General features: G+C 41.5%; 1 pseudogene; it reads right to left on the reverse strand.

Annotated features, from left to right (window-relative positions):
* Nucleotides 1–1889: 1889 nt before the first annotated feature.
* On the reverse strand, nt 1890–3178 carry LOC105707746 (keratin, type I cytoskeletal 18-like; annotated as a pseudogene).
* Nucleotides 3179–17889: the final 14711 nt, after the last annotated feature.

Raw genomic sequence — 17889 nt, forward strand, 5'->3', positions numbered from 1 at the left:
GAGCAGAAGTCTCGGTGATGCGAGCCATGAGCCAAGGAATGTGGGCAGCCTCTAGAAGCTGGAAAAGGCAAAGACACGAATTGTCCCCTAGATCCTCTGGAAGGAACAACGCTAGGCACACCCATTTTGGAGTTCTGACCTCCAGAACTGTACAAAAACAAATTAGTGGTTTGTTAAACCACCAAGTTTGTGATAATTTGTGATAATAGCAATAAGAAGCTAACACAATGACCCCATGTTTTTGAATATCGATGTTTCTATCCATATTATTTTAGAAGCTCAAATTACTTGATTGACTCCTGTGTCTTCTAGCCAGAATTGTAGGGATAATTGCTTGCACTTTATGTATAACATGATATTCCAGGTTTATCTTGTACTTTTGTAGGATGAGGCATTTTTTCAAAGAATCCTGGTCTCTCTCATTGAGAAATGCTATTCAGAGACCACAGTTTGAGTGAGAGGATGTTCATTGCTACTGGGCTGGTCATTTTTCTCCAGACCTTTTTAGTGTACAGAGCTAGGAAATATAACGTGAATTCATACTAGTATTTCAAATTCAAATGTAGAATTACTGGATTGTTAATTTTTAGATATTATATTTCTTATGCTGAAAACCTTGGCTCTCAACAATTTTACATAATTTCTTATTTAAATTCTATATGTATATATATGTGAGTTATTTATATATAGCTCTAAACACCCTTTTATCTTTTGCTGGGTCAAAGGGTATATGTACACATAATTTTATTTTTTAATTTCATTTTTATTTTCATTTTTTGAGACAGAGTCTCACTGTGTCACCTGAACTGGAGTGCAGTGGCACAATCTTGGCTCACTGCAGTCTCTACCTCCTGCGTTTAAGCAATTCTCCTGCCTCAGCCTCCTGAGTAGTTAGGATTACAGGTGCCCACCACCATGCCCAGCTATTTTTTTTGTATTTCTTGGTAGAGATGGGATTTCATCATGTTAGCCAGGCTGGTCTTGAACTCCGACCTCAAGTGATCTGCCTGCCTTAGCCTCCCAAAGTGCTGGGATTACAGGCTTGCGCCATACCACCTGGCCTATACACACAATTTTGAAAGTCTGCCATTTTGTTTTCCAAAGGGATTCTTTACCATCAGCAATTCATGGCACTGTCTCTTCCCTGTAGATTTAATAATAGATTATGTGATCAAATTTTAGAATTTGGGGGTTGGTGTCTCAATGCATTTTTTATTTACATTTTTCTACTTCTCAGCCAGGCTGAACATCTTAAGAGCAATATGCATTCTGCTCTTTGGGAACTCTTTTTTCATATTTCTAGTGAATTTTTCCATATGGCTGATGACCTTTTTCTTCTCTATTTTTACAGAATTTTATATGTTAGGAATATGATCCTTTTACCTGTGGTATAAGTTTCAAATAATCTTTTATAGTTTGACATGTGTTTTTTTCTCTGATGTTGTTGTTTTTGCTATACAGTAAGTTTTTTTACATTGTAAAAGTGTTTATGAAGTCAAATGTATCTAGCTTTTTTCTCTTATTACTTCCAGATTTGAGGATATAGTTAGGAATTCCTTTTCCACTTTGAAGTTATAGAGAAATTATCCATGATTCCTTCTGATGTTTGTGTCATTTCATTTTTATTTATTTATTTAAATTTTATTTAGTTTTTTACATTTCAATACATTGGTGTACAGTATGAAGAGTGGATCTTATTTTATCTATTTTCATATGACTATTCACATATTCCAACAACACTTATGTCTATCTTTCCCCACAGATTTGAAATGTTGCCTTTATCATATTTAAGTTTTTATATGCAGTGGTCTATTTCTGGATTTCTTTTTTTTACTTCTGAACTTTTTATTGGCCTCCTGTTCCCCAAAGGGTGCCCTGCTTCTGTTGGCTTAATGTCTCAGAACGTTGGTGTCATTGGTCTCAGATAACACTTTGCCATCCACTACCCGGCAGGTGGTAGTCTTTTGGGTGGTTTGCATGGAGTTGCTGCTCTCCAGGGCATCACCAAGATTGAAGTCCTCGCCATCTTCCAGCAGGCAGTGGTAGGTAGTGATCTCAGCCTCCAGCTTGACCTTGATGTTCAGCAGGACCTCCTACTCTTGGGCCTGGCACTGCCCCGCTGCCCGGCTCTGACTCCAGGTGCAGCAGGACCCTGTTGAGCTGCTCCATCTGCAGAGCGTACTGGGCCTCCACCTCCCTCAGGCTGTTCTCCAAACTGATCTTCATATTTCTCCTGGATTCCAGGTTTAATCTCCAAGAACTTGACTGTAGTCTCAGTTCTGTGAGAGTCATCTCAGCAGCTCCAACCTCAGAGGATTGTGTGGTGACTACTGTGGTGCTCTCCTCAGTCTGCTGAGACCAGTACTTGTCCAGTTCCTCTCGGTTCTTCCGAGCCAGCTCATGATATTGGGCCCAGATGTCTGCCATGATCTTGGCGAAGTCCTGAGATTTGGGGGCATCTACCTCCACGCTCAATCCAGAGCTGGAATTCTGAGCTTATAGGCCTTTTACTTCCTCTTCGTGGTTCTTCTTCATGAAGAGCAGCTCCTCCTTGACAGCATCGATCTCTGTCTCCAGCTACAGCCAAGTGACATTGGTGTCATCGATGACCTTGCAGAGCCCATGGATGTTGCTCTCCACAGACTGACACATGGCCAGCTCTGTCTCATACTTAACTCTAAAGTCATCAGCAGCAAGACTGGCATTGTCTATCTGCAGAATGGTGCAGGCATTGTCCAAAGTATTTGTGAAGATCTGAGCCCTCAGGTCCTCGATGGTCTTGAAGTAATGGGTCCAGTCTCTGACCTGGCGTCCCTTCTTCTCCAGGTGCTCCCGGTTTGTTCTCCAGCTTCCAGTTGTCGGTCTCCAGGCTCCTCACTGTCTAGGTAGAAGGCCAGGTGGTTGTTCAGGCTTTGCATGGTCTCCTTCTCATTCTGGATGCCTCCCATTCCTGCCAGACCCCCAGCCATCCCCGCGGCCAGGACCCCAGGCCCCATGCCACCTGGGAAGCTGGCAGGGCACTGGGCACCTGGACAGAGCCCGGGGATCGGTAGTTGGTGGAGAAGGTGGAGTGAGTGGTGAAGCTCATGCTGCCTGCAGAGGAAAGTGATAGGACAGGGGAGCAAGAGGACAGGCTTTGCCGACGACCTATTATTTCTGGATTTCTGCTCCGTTCCATTGATCTGCCTGTCCTGGCATGTTCCATACCACACTGGTTTTGTTATAGCCAGTCTAGTGGTGCATTTAATATATTGCTCTTCCTTTGTAGGATTTCTTGCTGTTATTGTTTATTTGTCCTTTCAAATAAACTTTATGATCAACTTAGTTATGTCCAGGAAAAAAAATGCAAATTGGACATATTTTGTTTAATCATATTGAATTTCAAAATTGATTTGTTCATGTCTAAGAATATGTCATTTCATTTGTTCAAGTCTACTTCTATATCTCTCAAAAGAAGCTTGTGCCTATGTAACATATTTCTCTTTTACTGTGTCTTTTAACTGTCTTTGTATTTAATATATAAAGCCTATTAATTTGCATATATTGAGTTGTCAATTATTAAATTCTTATAGTTCACAGTAGTTTTGAATTGACTCTTTTGGTTCTCAATGTAATTGATAAAGTCTTGTTTTTATTATTCAATTCTTAAACTCTAGTTTCATTACTATTGTCTATTTACATTGGTTAATTACTGAAACAATGATAAAAACTAGTAGAGATGGTAGATATCATGTGTTGTTTCTAAGTTTAGGGATAAAGCTTCTAGTATATCTTATTTCATCATTAAGTAGGATGCTGGCTTTAGAGTTGACATTTATGTATGTGTGTGTGTAATGATAATGTAATCATGCAGAATTAACTGTCAGCTTTTATTTTGTGGAATAATTTTTACATAGACGGCTGGTGAATTTGAGATATAGTTAGTACATTTTTACATAGATGACTGGTGAATTTGAGATGTAGTTAGCACATTTTTTCTGCTTCTTAGCTGTATGATGGGTTCTATTAAGAGATTTCCTAGTGTTGTACCATCTTTGCATTCCTAGATGCAACATGCCAGGGAAACCACTGTTGCTCATTGTTTTTTAATTGTTTATTTGTTTATGTTGACAGATTTTGTTTGCTAATGCTTTATTTTATATATAGATATATTTATTTAAAGATATGAGGTCTCATTATGTTTTCCAGACTGGAGGGCAGTGCCTACTTCCAGGTACGTTTACAGCACACTACTCCTGGGCTCAAGTGATCCTCTCACATCAGCCTCCTGAGCAGATGGGACTACAGGTAGCAGCCACTGAACCTGGCACTCTTTGGTATTCTTTAGTGAAATATATCTGTTTCCTTTTTAAAATGTAGTTAATGTTTGGCTCTAATGCCGCATTATTTACAGAAAAGAACTGGAGAATTTTCTTTGCTTTTCCGTGCTGTGAAATAGTTTCAGGAACAGTTGGGAGTCTTGATTTTTGCAAATGCGATAGAATTCCTGTGTAAAAATATTCAGAGTTGGTGCTTTTATTGTTGGGGAGTTCTTCAGCATTCATTATTTTCTCTAAAAAAAATAGCTAATCTCTTTTATTTCTTTTTGACAACCTTTTTTTGTGAGCATCTATTCTAAAGAATAATTTAAAAAAATCAGAAGGAGAATTGGCTAATAATAATTCACATGGCAATGAAGATTATGATAACAAAACAACCAGAAAAAGCATGAGTGGCAGGAGAAACATAAATATCTAACAGTAGGGGTATAGCTAATAGATTACGGTATGTACACATGAAACAATATTCTGTATAAAAAGAGTATACAGAATGTATAATGTCATAGGAAAAATATTTTGAGCCAATGTTAAATTTAAAAGGATATAAAATTATCCATGGAACACAATCTTAATAAGAAAATAAAATGTCTACAAAAGAGATTGGGAGAAATACATCAGATCATTAAAAATAGACATGCATATATAATACCTTCAGCATCCAAAGGTCATTATGGCGACACAAAGCATCATTATGCCATGGGCTGGGTCTTTGGAATAAGGAGGGTTGTATGCAGTCTACCTTCCTGCCTACGATCTCCCTCATTCATACTGACTGGGAAAGCAGAAGAGAATATGATATACCTTTGAATGCTGAAGCAGAGGCACAATGATACCCCTAGGCACTACCAAAAAGTCTTGTTTTGTGAAATGAGCTCCTTCCCTTGTTTTCTTCTCTTTCTTCCTTTCTCTTTTCCTTTGTATCTTCCTTCCTGGAGCATTTCCCCTACAATCAGGAGAAATTAGAAAGTCCTCAAAGGTCAAAAAGTCAAAATAATTAATGGATTTTGTTAATTCATTCAACAAATACTTAGGAAGTCTCCAGCATTGTCCCAGTGTGGAAACAACAGAGCTGAAGTTCCTGCCCTCAGGGAGAGTACGGGCTTGCAGGGAACACAGGCTCCAGGGAGATGAGTTGTCTATTCATGTGATGAGTGCTTCTTGAGCAGTGTGGTCCCTGGATCAGAGCAGCATCCTTTGGGGAGTTTGCAAATTCTTGGCCCACTTCAGAGCTGCTGGGTTAGAAATTCTGAGGGTGGATCCAACAAACTGGGTTTTAATCAGTTTCCAGGTGATTCTGAGAACCACTGCCAAGAGAAGAGGTTAACAAACTTCCAAAAAAGGGTCAGATTGTAAACACATTTCAGGTTTTTCAGATGGTATGGCTTCTGTCACAAGTACTCAACTCTGAATTGTAATGCAAAGCTGCCATAAACGACATGTAAGCAAACGGGTGTAGATGTATTTTCAGAAAACATTACTTATGGACACTGAAATTTGAATTCCATGTACTTTTTATGTGCCGTAAAATATTCTTTCTTTGCTTTTTCCCAACCATTACAAAATATTAAAACCATTTCTAGCTCTCTAGACCAAAAAAAAAAAAGGTGGCAGGGCAGACTGGCTGGCTGACTGTAGTTTTCAGCCCCTGCGTTGGGCAGCTCTGATCATTAAGACAAGTCCTCCTATATTAAGCTGATATCTTCACCATGTAATTTACTCCCATCAACCTTCTGGGGCTACACAGGGTGCCTGCCTTGTTTTTCACATGATTGGTTTTCTTTAAAAGTCCTTAAGCTTTTTGAGGGAACCAATTATGTTTTCTAAGTGGTCTTTTCTCTGGGATAAACACTCTCACTTCTTCATTTTCTCTGTGGTGCATGTCCTCACAGGACAGTTTCCTTCCAGTCCTAGTCAGCCCTCTCAACAACCCCGGGTGGTTATTGTTCCTCTCCAGGCTCAGGGAAACAGAATGTGACAGAGCAAGCAGGACAGAGCATCACCTCCCCTGTTCGAGACGCTATGCCTCCACTGATGCTGCCTGGCAAGTACCAGCTGCCTTAAGGGAGCACATCACGCTTCATGTAGAAATTCCAAAACTTTTCCACATGTATCACTGCGTGTAAATTACCCTGCACATGCACACCAACTCTTTCCACGCGGCTACCTCTGCGTGATGGACACAGGAAACTGCTTGCTTGCAGCGCCTGGGGAATCTTGTGTGTTTCCAACTGGCGAGGCCAGGCACGTTTTGTCCCTCACAGGTGACTTCTCCCCCTTTCTGAACCCCTCTTCCCTCCTGGCTTCCCCGTCAGCTCCTCCAGTTTGGGCTTTCTTCCATCTCATTTGCTTTCGTTGTCAGCTCCTTGCTGGGCTCTTCGTCTTTCCTCTGTAACTTTTTTCTGCCTCAGGGTTGCAGCTGGGCCCTGTTCTCTCCTCTGCTCCACTGGCTTATTTGTCCTCTATCATTACAGCCAGGACAGGCTATCCACGTTCTGGTGATTCCTGATCCAATGTGATTCTTCAGCTCAGGCTTCACTGTGCTCCAGCCTCATCCATCTGACTGCATGCTTTTATCTTTCCTTGGTTGTCTCACTGCCATCTCAAATTAGCACGTCAGTGGGATGATTGATTCAACATCCCCCAAACCACTGCAGAAATGGAACCCTGACGCCTACATCTGCATGTTGGCCATTCCAGGATTATGAAAGTCATCTTCGAATCTTCTCACCACCCCTTCTGCACACCATATCCAATCCAGCAAGAAACCTGCAAGTTTAGGCTCCAAAATGTATCTTAGATCTTCACATTTCTAGTCCAAGTCTATATCATCTAGTCCAAGCCTATGTCATCTCTCACCAAAACGTTTCCTGTAGCATCCTAGCGGTGTCCCCTGCAGCCTTCTAATCTATTCACCGTGAGGCAATAGTAGTGATTAGGCCACCAGCCTGCCTAACACCTTTCATAGACCCCTCTCGGCCCCTAGAATGATTACAGGTGCCCTACTGTGGCCCACGGGAGGCAGCATGAGCTGTTCCCTTTTCTCGTTACCCTCCATACATCTTGACCTTTTGTTTCCTTTTCAATTCCTAGGACATGCTGAGCCATTTTTCGAATGAGGGACGTTGCTGATTTTGCTATTCCCTCTACAGAGCCTGCTCTTCTCTTTTTATGCATATTTAGCAACTACTCATCCTTTAAGACTCAGCCTAAACGTACAGACCTTCTCAAGGAGGCCTTCCCTAAGCATCCAGTCTAAAGCAACCCCTCCTCCATTATTCTCTGGCTGCTTTTGGTTTTCATGACACAGATCACAACTAGTATTTATTACTTTTTTGTTTGCTTTTTAAAATCTCTCTCCCTTACTAAAGTGTTGGTTCCATGAGGTCAGATAACAGGTTTATCATAATTGGCATTGTATTCCAGAGACTAGGGTCCTAATAGAAACATAATTGGTTCCCAATAATTATTTTATACAAAAATAAATTAGCATTTGCCATTTTAGTGTGATAGGAACTCTTTCAGGTCAGAAATTTTGGCTTGTTCGTCTTTGTATCTACAATACCTGGAAAACATTAGGGGCTTAGTAAATGTTAAGTAGACAGGTGGACCAATGGTTGCATGAGTATGAGAATAAACGTAGCTTATACAGATGAATGAATGAATAAGGAAGTGAGTGAATGAAGGTAAGCAGCATATTCTGTTTTTTTTTTTCACTTAATTTATTTAAATTGGTCTCAACCTAGCTCTGAAAGCTTGGCAGAATTTCATGGCAGAACTGCTGAAACCTTCTCTGTTTCATAGAACAACAGCAGAAAGAGGGAGCGAGCTTGGAATGTTTGATCCCCAAGGATGTAAAACCCAGACATTGCTTTTCTCTGAGCCTTGGTCGTGTTTCGAATCTTGCTGTCTTGGAGTCAGGGTTTCTGGGAGCAGTGCACATGAGTTGGGGTATGGATTAGGGAACTTGACAAGCAATGGCATCAGCTCTCTTTAAACTCAAAATAATAAGCCTTTGTGGAAGCTTTACTCCAGACCCTTTATAGGGTTGTTGAGTGGTTGGGTTTCTGAACGCAGTAAACCAGGTAAATGTTTTGTTGAAATCAAAGTTCAAATACTCACCTGCTATCTCAGCGCCTTTCCTGCTCTGCCACACCCTCCCCTGTTATCTTTGTGGAGGTGCATGCTCCCTAGTTTTCATAGGGTGACACTGATGATCACAGCAAGTTCTTTGACCACCTGTGTTGTGCCAGGTACTTTACATATGCTACATATTAGAAACAAAGAAACAAACAAAACAATATAAAGCAACCCCTCCTGATCCTGTATCTTGCAGAGTGTTGGAGACTCTTCCTCCCTCTTCTCAGTGCTCTCCTGCCTGACGTTTCTCTAGGCTCCTCCTATCCTTTGCAATAGCTTCTCAAGGTCTCCACTTGGGTCAACAAAAGGCTTCAAGTTATAAGCAGCAAAGAGGCCGAAAGTGGAGGCAGAAATCATGGTATTCTGCATAAAGATGTGATTTGGGGGAGTGGAGAGGAGAAGAAAAGAGCAAACCCATTAAGCACGAATTTTGCTGTAGTTAGAATGAAGTCTCCCTGTTGATTTCCTGAATTTTGATGATTATATTTTTATTTTCAGGGTATATAATATTGCCTCCATTTTCAGAGGGAAAACTAAGGGTAAGGCAGGTTATGGCCTTGTCCAGTGACTAAGTAGGAGAGCAGGGACTCTAGTTCAGGCCACAAATTCTAAACGTGGAATTATTTTATTTTTCCATGCCACTTCCTTACCCCAAATAGGAAACAGAATCATATTTGATTTTGATAATGTTAGAATCCTTCTGGAACCCCAGTCCTAGTGGTAGGGGTTGAAGAACAGAGGGAGTGGATTTCAGCCATTTCTATGAGCAGGAAAGGAATTGTCACCAAGATAGATAGCAGAGTTAATGTTAAAAACATGGTGGTTATTCAGAGGAGGCCAGGAAGAATTTAGAGATATCTGCGTCCCTAATGATCTGATTTTGACTTTTTGAGTTCTTAAAAAATCCTCTCACCCTTCTCCCTCTTATCCTTCTGATGAACACCAATAGCATTGGAATTGAAGGCCAAAGGAAGAAAAATCAACGGCAGTTTCAACACAATAAAACTTCCAGAGCAGATAGTCCGCCAAAACCAGATGTGAGGTGTGTCTCTGATAATGAGCTTATACAGATTCCATGAAGACAGAAGCTGGAAGTCCAGACCATTACTACAGGTAGTCATGTACCCATCCATCCATTTATCTATCTATTTACTCATAACTTATTTATTCTTCCTTTCAAAGGAAGATTTAATGAATGTCTACTGTGGTCTAGACATGGTGCAATGTAAAAATATCAAATATAAAAATGCGTAAGACTCTTGGAGTCTATGGTCAGTGAAAAAGGAAAGAATCAGATGGTTTATCACAAAACAATGAAAGAGGAGTTGTAATCGAAGCTGTATAAAGGATTGTGAGAACACATTGGAAGAAAAAAATTTTCTTGTGGATAGATTTGACAGTTTTCACAAAGGAGGGAGCATTTGATTTTGGTCTCTGAGGATAAGTAGGTGTTTGCTAGGCAGATACAATTGCAAAGGGTATGTATGCTTGGCAATGAATAAAGAACAGTAGGCACAAAAAACACAGAAATAATAATGGACTTCAGTGGCTGGTGGCCAGATCAAAAATTGTGTGTGTGTGTCTTTGTGTGTGTTAGGGGAGTGGGTGAAGAGTTGGGTCTTGGGTCTTGGGTGGGGAGGGAAGAAAACTAGATTAGATTGTTGGAACCATGCTATGAATGATCATAAATGATAAATGCCAGGCCAAAAAATTTACCTGGGATCCTGTAGACAATGGAGAGACACTGAAGTTCTGCTCAGATGCCAGTTTGTACATCAGCATCGTTTAATAAGCTCACCAGTTCTGATTATGATTTCTCTGGAGCTTGTTCTTTAAATCTGCCAGCTTCCAAATCTGCCATATACATTAGTGAATATCAGTGAAAAGAGAGCAGAGATTATATTTTGAAAGTATGAACCTTTTATAAATTATATAGACAACATCTTGCCAATAAATATAGGCAATTTATCAGAATTGATCATCCCACCCCAATTCCATCAAAACACCCTGACTGGTCTGAGGGACAATTGAACTTATTATCTCCTGTGATACAAATCAGAGGCCAGTTTCACTCTTGGGACACACTGACTGAAATTAGTCATTTGGGCTCCAAAGACTAGTACAGGAAAGACTTATAAATATACCTTTGTATATGTTATTATAATGTAATCCTGATATCATCCTACGATAGATATCAGCTGTTTTTATCTTCATTATTCATGGGAAGAAAAATTGAGGCTAAGGGCCATACAGTGCCTTGTTTGAAGTCACACAGGTCAAAAGTGGTAAGTCTGAGGTTTAAGTTCATGTCTGTCTGCTTTCAGAACTGGTGTGGTGACGAGATAGAGAATTCTCTTACTCCATTCTTATGAAAGAGGTTCACATTGAATTGATTTTTGTCATTTTCTGGATTCAAGACTCTACTTGGTGCATTTTATTGAGCATCTCATAATGGAGCACATATTCTGATGTGTCTGACAGATAACAGATGAATGAACCAATATAAATGAAGAAAATAAATTAGGGTCAAGGTAATGGAGATTGCCTGGGGGAAGGAGAGTATAGGACGGAGTGGAACATAAATATTGGGTCAAGAGACAAAAATTCTTTCAAAATTTTTTCATAGTGGTAAAATATACACAACATAAAATATACCATCATTACCAACATTACATTCACATTGTCTTGCAACCAATCTCTAGAACTCTTTTCATCTTGCAAAGCTGAAACTCTGTACTCATTAAACAACAATTCCCCATTTTTCCTCTTCCCCTGGCCCCTGGCAATCACCATTCTGCTTTCTGTGTTTATGGATTTGACTATTCTAGGTACCTCATATAACTAGAATAATATAGCATTTGGCCCTTTGACTGTCACTTAGTATGATGTTTTAAAGGTTGATCTAAGTTGTAGCATATATCAGAACTTACTTCTTTTTAAAGGCTAAATAATATTTCATTGTGTGTCTATTTCACATTTTGTTATTCATTCACCATCTATAGACATTTGGGTTATTTGTATCTTTTGGTTATTGTGAATAACGCTGCTATGACCATAGGCGTACGAATATCACTTTGAGATCCTACTGTCAGTTATTTTGAGTGTGTTGCTGCAAGTAGAATTGCTGGATCATATGCTAATTCTATTTTTAATATTTTGAGGAACTGACATACTGTTTTTCATAGTGGTTGCACCATTGCACATTTACACTAGTGGTGCACAAGAGTTTAATTTGTTTTTCCATCCTTACCAACACTTGTTAATTTCTTTTCTTTCTTTTTTTTTTTAAAGCAGCCATCCTAATTGGTTTTAGATGGTACAAAAAAGTATCTTTTTTTTTGTTTTTGAGACAGAGTCTTGCTCTATTGCCCAGGTTGGAGTGTCGTGATTCGGCTCACTGCAACTTCTGCCTCCTGGGTTCAAGCAATTCTCTATCCTCAACCTCCTGAGTAGCTGAGATTATAGGCGCCCTCCACCACGCTTGGCTAATTTTTGTATTTTTAGTAGAGACAGGGTTTCGCCATGTTGGCCAGGCTGGTCTCGAACTCCTGACCTCAAGTGGTCCACCTGCCTTGGCCTCCCAAAGTGCTGGGATTATAGGCATAAGCCACCGCACCCAGCCTGATTTTATCAACATTTTAAAAAAACATAATATTTTCTTCAAAGGACACAGTTAAATTAAAACATGAACCACGGAGAAAATATTTGCAAGTCCACTTTTGACAAAAGACTTGAATGAAGAATATACAAAAAACTAATAGAACTTCAAAACAAGACAATTTAAAAAGAGACAACAGGCTTGAAAAGACACTTCACAAAAGAGAAGACACTTAATGAAAAAGCACATGGCAAAATGTTCAACCTCATTAGCTACCAGAAAATGACAAATTTTAAAATATGAGATATAGTCATAAACTGTCTAGATTGGCTAAAGTGAAAAAGACTGACAATAACAAGCGTTGGCAAGGATGGATCTGAAGTTATCTGGAATTCTCATCTACTGCTAAGTCATATTCTTGTTTTGGAAAACAGCAGTTTTTATAAAAGGTAAACAAACACCATAATATCTACTACAAGTTGTCTACCCAAAATATATAAAAGCATATGTCTACAAAAAGAGGGAGTCAAATATTCAAAACAGCTTTGTTTGCAATAGTGGAAAATGAGAAACAGTGCAAATGTTGACCAGTGAGTGAATGAGGAGCTCCATACAGTGGAACACTTACGGCAATAACAAAAAGAAATAATCTATTGATAAACATGACAACCTGGATGACTCTCAAAACAATTCCACAGAGTAAAAAAAGTCAAGCAAATACTGACAGCATATGGTCTATGATGCTATTTATATAAAATGATAAAATAGTACATTAATGTATAGTGAAAAAAAAGCCAGCCAGTGGTTTTCTGGGGCCAGGGGTGAAGGGAGAGATGGATTGCCAAGGGGCAAGAGGAGATTTTGGGGGAGTGGCTCATGTCCTGTTTCTTGATTGTAGGAGGTGTAAGGCCAAAGTCATTGAACACTCAAAGTAATTAAACTATACACGTTGCAAAGTGCAATTGTATTGCATCTAAATTATTCTCAGTAAAGTAGATTGAAATGAAGTAGAGAGGTAGGCATGGAGGTCGGGGAGATGGATGGGTGGACAGGGAGGTGATCCCACTCCACCACGGTGAGGGGCTAAAAGATCAGAGGAGGGTCATATTCACCACCCAGGTTCTGCCTGGGTGCCTGGTCAACCTGGGGTCAAAAGACTTAGGCATCTTTTAGAAGCGTCACTGTGTCCTAGATCTGACAGTTATCAACAGCAGAAAACAGAGACTATCACTAAAGGGAAGAAATCTTGGACTAGGAGAAAACAGACAGGGGCTCTTTTAGAGCTTTTTGTGACACTGAGTAATGATCCTCCCCTCTCTGTGCCTTGCAGTTCAAATCTCCAGAATGAGGAAGTTGACTTAGAGCCCAAGATGATCAGAAAAGCGCTTTATAACCCTAATATTTGAAAAGAAAAGTTAAGCTTCCTTTAAAAAAAATAAAGTTACTTTTTCTTTCCTCGGTTTAGGCATGTGTTTTTCCAAGGTGAGAGTCAAACGTCTTTACTTGGAGCCTAACATGCTTCAGAACTGGGTCCAAGCTCCCTCCTGCTTATCTCTGGTTTCCTTTGTACATATTGTACCCTGTGCTCCAGGGACCTAGGACGTTGTCTCATTTCCCAGACACTCCAGGCTCTTTTTACCTTCCTCACTGTCTCTGAAAAACTCCAATTAATCTTTGACTCTTGCCTCAGACACACACGTACTCTCTCTCTCTCTGCAGCATCTCCTGACTCACTTGGGCAGTTAGTTGCTTCCTTCTCTGAGACTCCTTCAGTGCCCTTTTTGGAATATCACTACAGATCCAGCTCACTGTACTATAATGATTTTTGTTTGGTGGTTCCCTCTTTTTTTTTTTTTTTGAGATGGAGTTTTGCTCTTTCGCCCAGGCTGGAGCGTAATGGCACGATCTCGGTTCACTGAAACCTCTGCCTTCCGGTTTCAAGTGATTCTCCTGCCTCAGCCTCCCGAGTAGCTGGGATTACAGATGCCCGCCACTGCGCCCAGCTGATTTTTATATTTTTAGTAGAGATGGGGTTTTACCATGTTGGCCAGGCTGGTCTTGAACTCCTGACCTCATGATCCACCCTCCTCAGCCTCCCAAAGTGCTGGGATTACAGGCATGAGCCACCGTGCCCAGCCTGGGTGGCTTCCTCTTTACTGCAGATTATGAATTTGGTTGTTTTGTTTGTTGAACTATTTATCCAGACTCCATCTACATGCAGGGATTATATCCAATAAAATGGTAAAATACAAATAAGAAGTAAAACATTGGGAGTAGAAAATGTGTAAATTATCACCGTAGAGATGAAGCAAGGGAAAGTGAGTCATGGGTGTTCATGCTTTTTTTTTTTTTTTTTTTGAGATGGAGTTTCGCTCTTGTTACCCAGGCTGGAGTGCAATGGTGCGATCTTGGCTCACTGCAACCTCTGCCTCCTGAGTTCAAGCAATTCTCCTACCTCAGCCTCCCGAGTAGCTGGGACTACAGGCATGTGCCACCATGCCCAGCTAATTTTTGTATTTTTAGTAGAGACGGGGTTTCACATTGTTGACCAGGATGGTCTCCATCTCTTGACCTCATGATCCACCCGCCTCAGCCTCCCAAAGTGCTGGGATTATAGGCGTGAGCCACTGCATCCGGCCTGGGTGTTCATTCATAAGGACCTCCTCGGTTGCTAAAAGTTGGGCATCTTGGAGGCTAAACAAAAACTGTGAATTACATGGTTCTCCCTATGCCCAAAGAAAAAACACAGAGGCTCACCAGCAAAGCCAAGCTTTTGCTAGTTCTCTGATTTAAAATAAGTGTTTTGTTGTGTGATGTCACAGTGGGGACACAAAAAGAAGGGGTGACTCAAGACCTGGGTGGCGTCTGGAGAGCAAGGGCAAGAGCTGATCTCACAAGGCTTTTGGGCCCCTCTGTGAAAGCTGAAGGCAGGACACCAAAGAGACCCTGTCCAGCCATTCTGGGAATTACGGTGTGATGTTGGGAAACCCCATTGCACTTGCGGTTACTCTTGTCCCTGTTCTATCAGTCGCTGAGGCTGGAGAGGTTGACCGATGTGTACGTGATCTTGCAGATGGCAAGAGACATCCATTCAGCAGACATATTTTAAGTGCCTAGTATGTGCCAGGCGCTTTCTTGCACTGGGAAGACAACAGCAAAGAAAGCAAATTTCTTATCCTTATAGTTCTTTCATTCTGTTGGGAAGAGACATAAACAAGCAGACTAACAATGACTACATTTTATATTAACTGGTGATGCACACCATGGTGGATATGGCACGTGAGGAAGGGGTGTCTTATTGACACCAGGCTATGGGGGAGGCCTCTGCTTTTCTACAGAGACAGAGGGAAGCAAGGGAGTGAGCCATGGGTATCCCAGAAAAGCTCTTGTGGATAGAGAGAATGAATTGCAAAGTCTCGTAGGTGGGGACTGGGGTTGTCAAGATGCATCAGTGAGGACAGTGTTGCTGGGGCAGACGTATGAGAGGGAGCGAGGAGGGAGATACAGCCATAGGGAGAGTGTGCGGCAGCGCACGCAAGGCCCTGTGGGCCATGACATGGAATTCAGATTTTACTGAAAATGACATGAAATAACACTAGAGGATTAAGAACAGAAAATGAATGTGATCTGACTTATGAAGTCTATGTGTTAGTTTCCTTGGGCTGCCAAATCTTGGTGGCTTAAAGCAACAGAAAGTAATTTTTTCACAGTTCTGGAGGCCAGAAGTCTGAAATTCACGTGTTGGCAGGGCTGGGCTCCCTCCAGATGCTGTAGGGGTGAATCCTTCCTTGTCTCTTGCAATTGATTGAGGCTCTAGGAATCTTTTGGCTTCTGGCTGCATAACTCCAGTCTCTTCCTCCAGCTTTACATCAGCTTCTCTTCTGTGTGTTTGTCTTCTTTTCTGTCTGTTCTAAAAACATTTGTCCTTGGATCTAGGGCCCACCCAGAAAATCTGGGATAATCTCATCTCAGAGTATTTTATTTAATTACATCGACAAAGACCTTTTTTTTAAAGAAGGTCACCTTCACCAGGTCCAGGTATTTGGATGTGGCCATATTATCTTCAGACAACCATTTAACCTGCTATACAAAGTGAAGGAATCACACTTTTTGGTTTAAATCACTGTCTGTGAGGATCTGTTGGAGGTTTAGGGCAGAGGAGGAAGACCAGTTAAGAGGCTCATACAATCATCCAGGGAGAGATGCTGTGGCTTGGGCCAGGGTGGGGAAGTGGAGAAGCACAGATTCCAAACATAAAGCTAAATTGGAATAAAACTTGTGAGAAGAGAGGTGACAAAGATTCCTCCAAATATGGAAGGAAATTAACACTAACAGACATGAAGATGACTGTGGGAGGAGCGTGGTTGAGGCAGTGGGAGGCGATCTAGGTACATAAACCTATTGTTTTCTGTTAGACATAAAATGATGATGTTAAGTAAGTATTTGGCTATATCAGTCTGGAGTTCAGAAGAGAGGTTGGTGCTTCAGCTATAAATCACTAAGTCGTTGGTGGGACAGGGATGTTGGTGAGGTTCCCTAGGGATTGAGTGTAGGTGGAAAATAGAAGGTCAGAAGATGGGGCCCTGGATTCTCTAGCATTGAGCAACCAGGAAAAAGAACGAGCAATCAGCAAAAGAAAGAGAAGGAGCAGCCAGTGGTGGCAGAAACAAGGGTTGGGATTTGGATGGAAATCTGAACCCAATCTCCTTTTTCAACACCATATTGTGGGGAAGCACTGTAGATTATAAATCTATGTCTCTCCACAGGTTACCACAGAGCCTGGCATAAAGCAGATGCCAGCCATGTATCTGCTTTGTCAGACAGGGCACCTGGTAGACTAGAGCCTCTACATTAGGAACACCCAATGGGACCAGCTGGAGCAGGTGGACATGGGGCAGCAAACCAGGGAGGTCCTTGATTTTCCTCCAGCAGCTGAAGTGACCCTCTGCCTCTGGTTGGCATTTCGGGAAGCTCTCAGCCACCCAAAGTGTTCTAGATAGAGAGGCTTAGAAAGAAAACCAGTTAGAGTGGGAAGCTCTCTGGTGCACAGAGTGGGAATAACTGAAAGAAAAGATGGGAAGAAAGGGTTGAAGGTGTGGCCTTAGTGAAGAGAAGGCAGGACTTAGTGGAGGAGGCCTGGGGTGGACGGAGCTGCCTCAGATGACATGGGGATGCTGGGCTTTTGCTCTAGTCGAGGTTCTACATGTCTTTGGACTTTAGATTTCTCACCCATAAGTGGGATTGGACCCGCTGCCCTCATAATCTTGTGGTGAGCATCAAGTGAGAAAATGCAGGTGAAAGTACAGTGTAAATGAAGAGCACAGCGACCAGGAAGGGGGTTCGTTTTGAAGAAAGAATCCGCAGCAGCAGCTTGGAAAATGATAACCTGCAATGACAAGAATGCTAGTGCTTACTTACCACAGAGACTGGCATCAGCAGGTGCCTGTCATATGTCTGTTTTGTGGTAAAAAGGATCCCAGACGGGGCACCTGGTAGACTAGAGCCTCTACATTAGGAACACCCAATGGGACCAGCTGGAGCAGGTGGACATGGGGCAGCAAACCAGGGAAGTCCTTGACTTTCCTCCACCAGCTGAAGTGACCCAGTCTAATTTTGTACAGAAGGCATATAGGAAACTCCTGATCTGTGTCAAGCCCTGTGTCCAGCTTTGGAGGACTAAAGAAATAGACAAGATTCTGACTCTCCAGTGCTCCTGGTGGAGGGTTGGTGGTGGGTGAAACCCACTCAGCTCACCCGTTGTTAGTATCTTTCATCCTCCTGATATCATCGAGTGCTTCCCATGTCAGCCATTACATCGTGGTAGGCGCTAAGATA

The sequence above is a fragment of the Aotus nancymaae genome, unplaced genomic scaffold (genome assembly GCF_030222135.1).
Source record: "Aotus nancymaae isolate 86718 unplaced genomic scaffold, 86718_ANA_hifiasm-v0.15.2.pri h1tg000057l, whole genome shotgun sequence".
Taxonomy (NCBI): Eukaryota; Metazoa; Chordata; class Mammalia; order Primates; family Aotidae; genus Aotus; species Aotus nancymaae.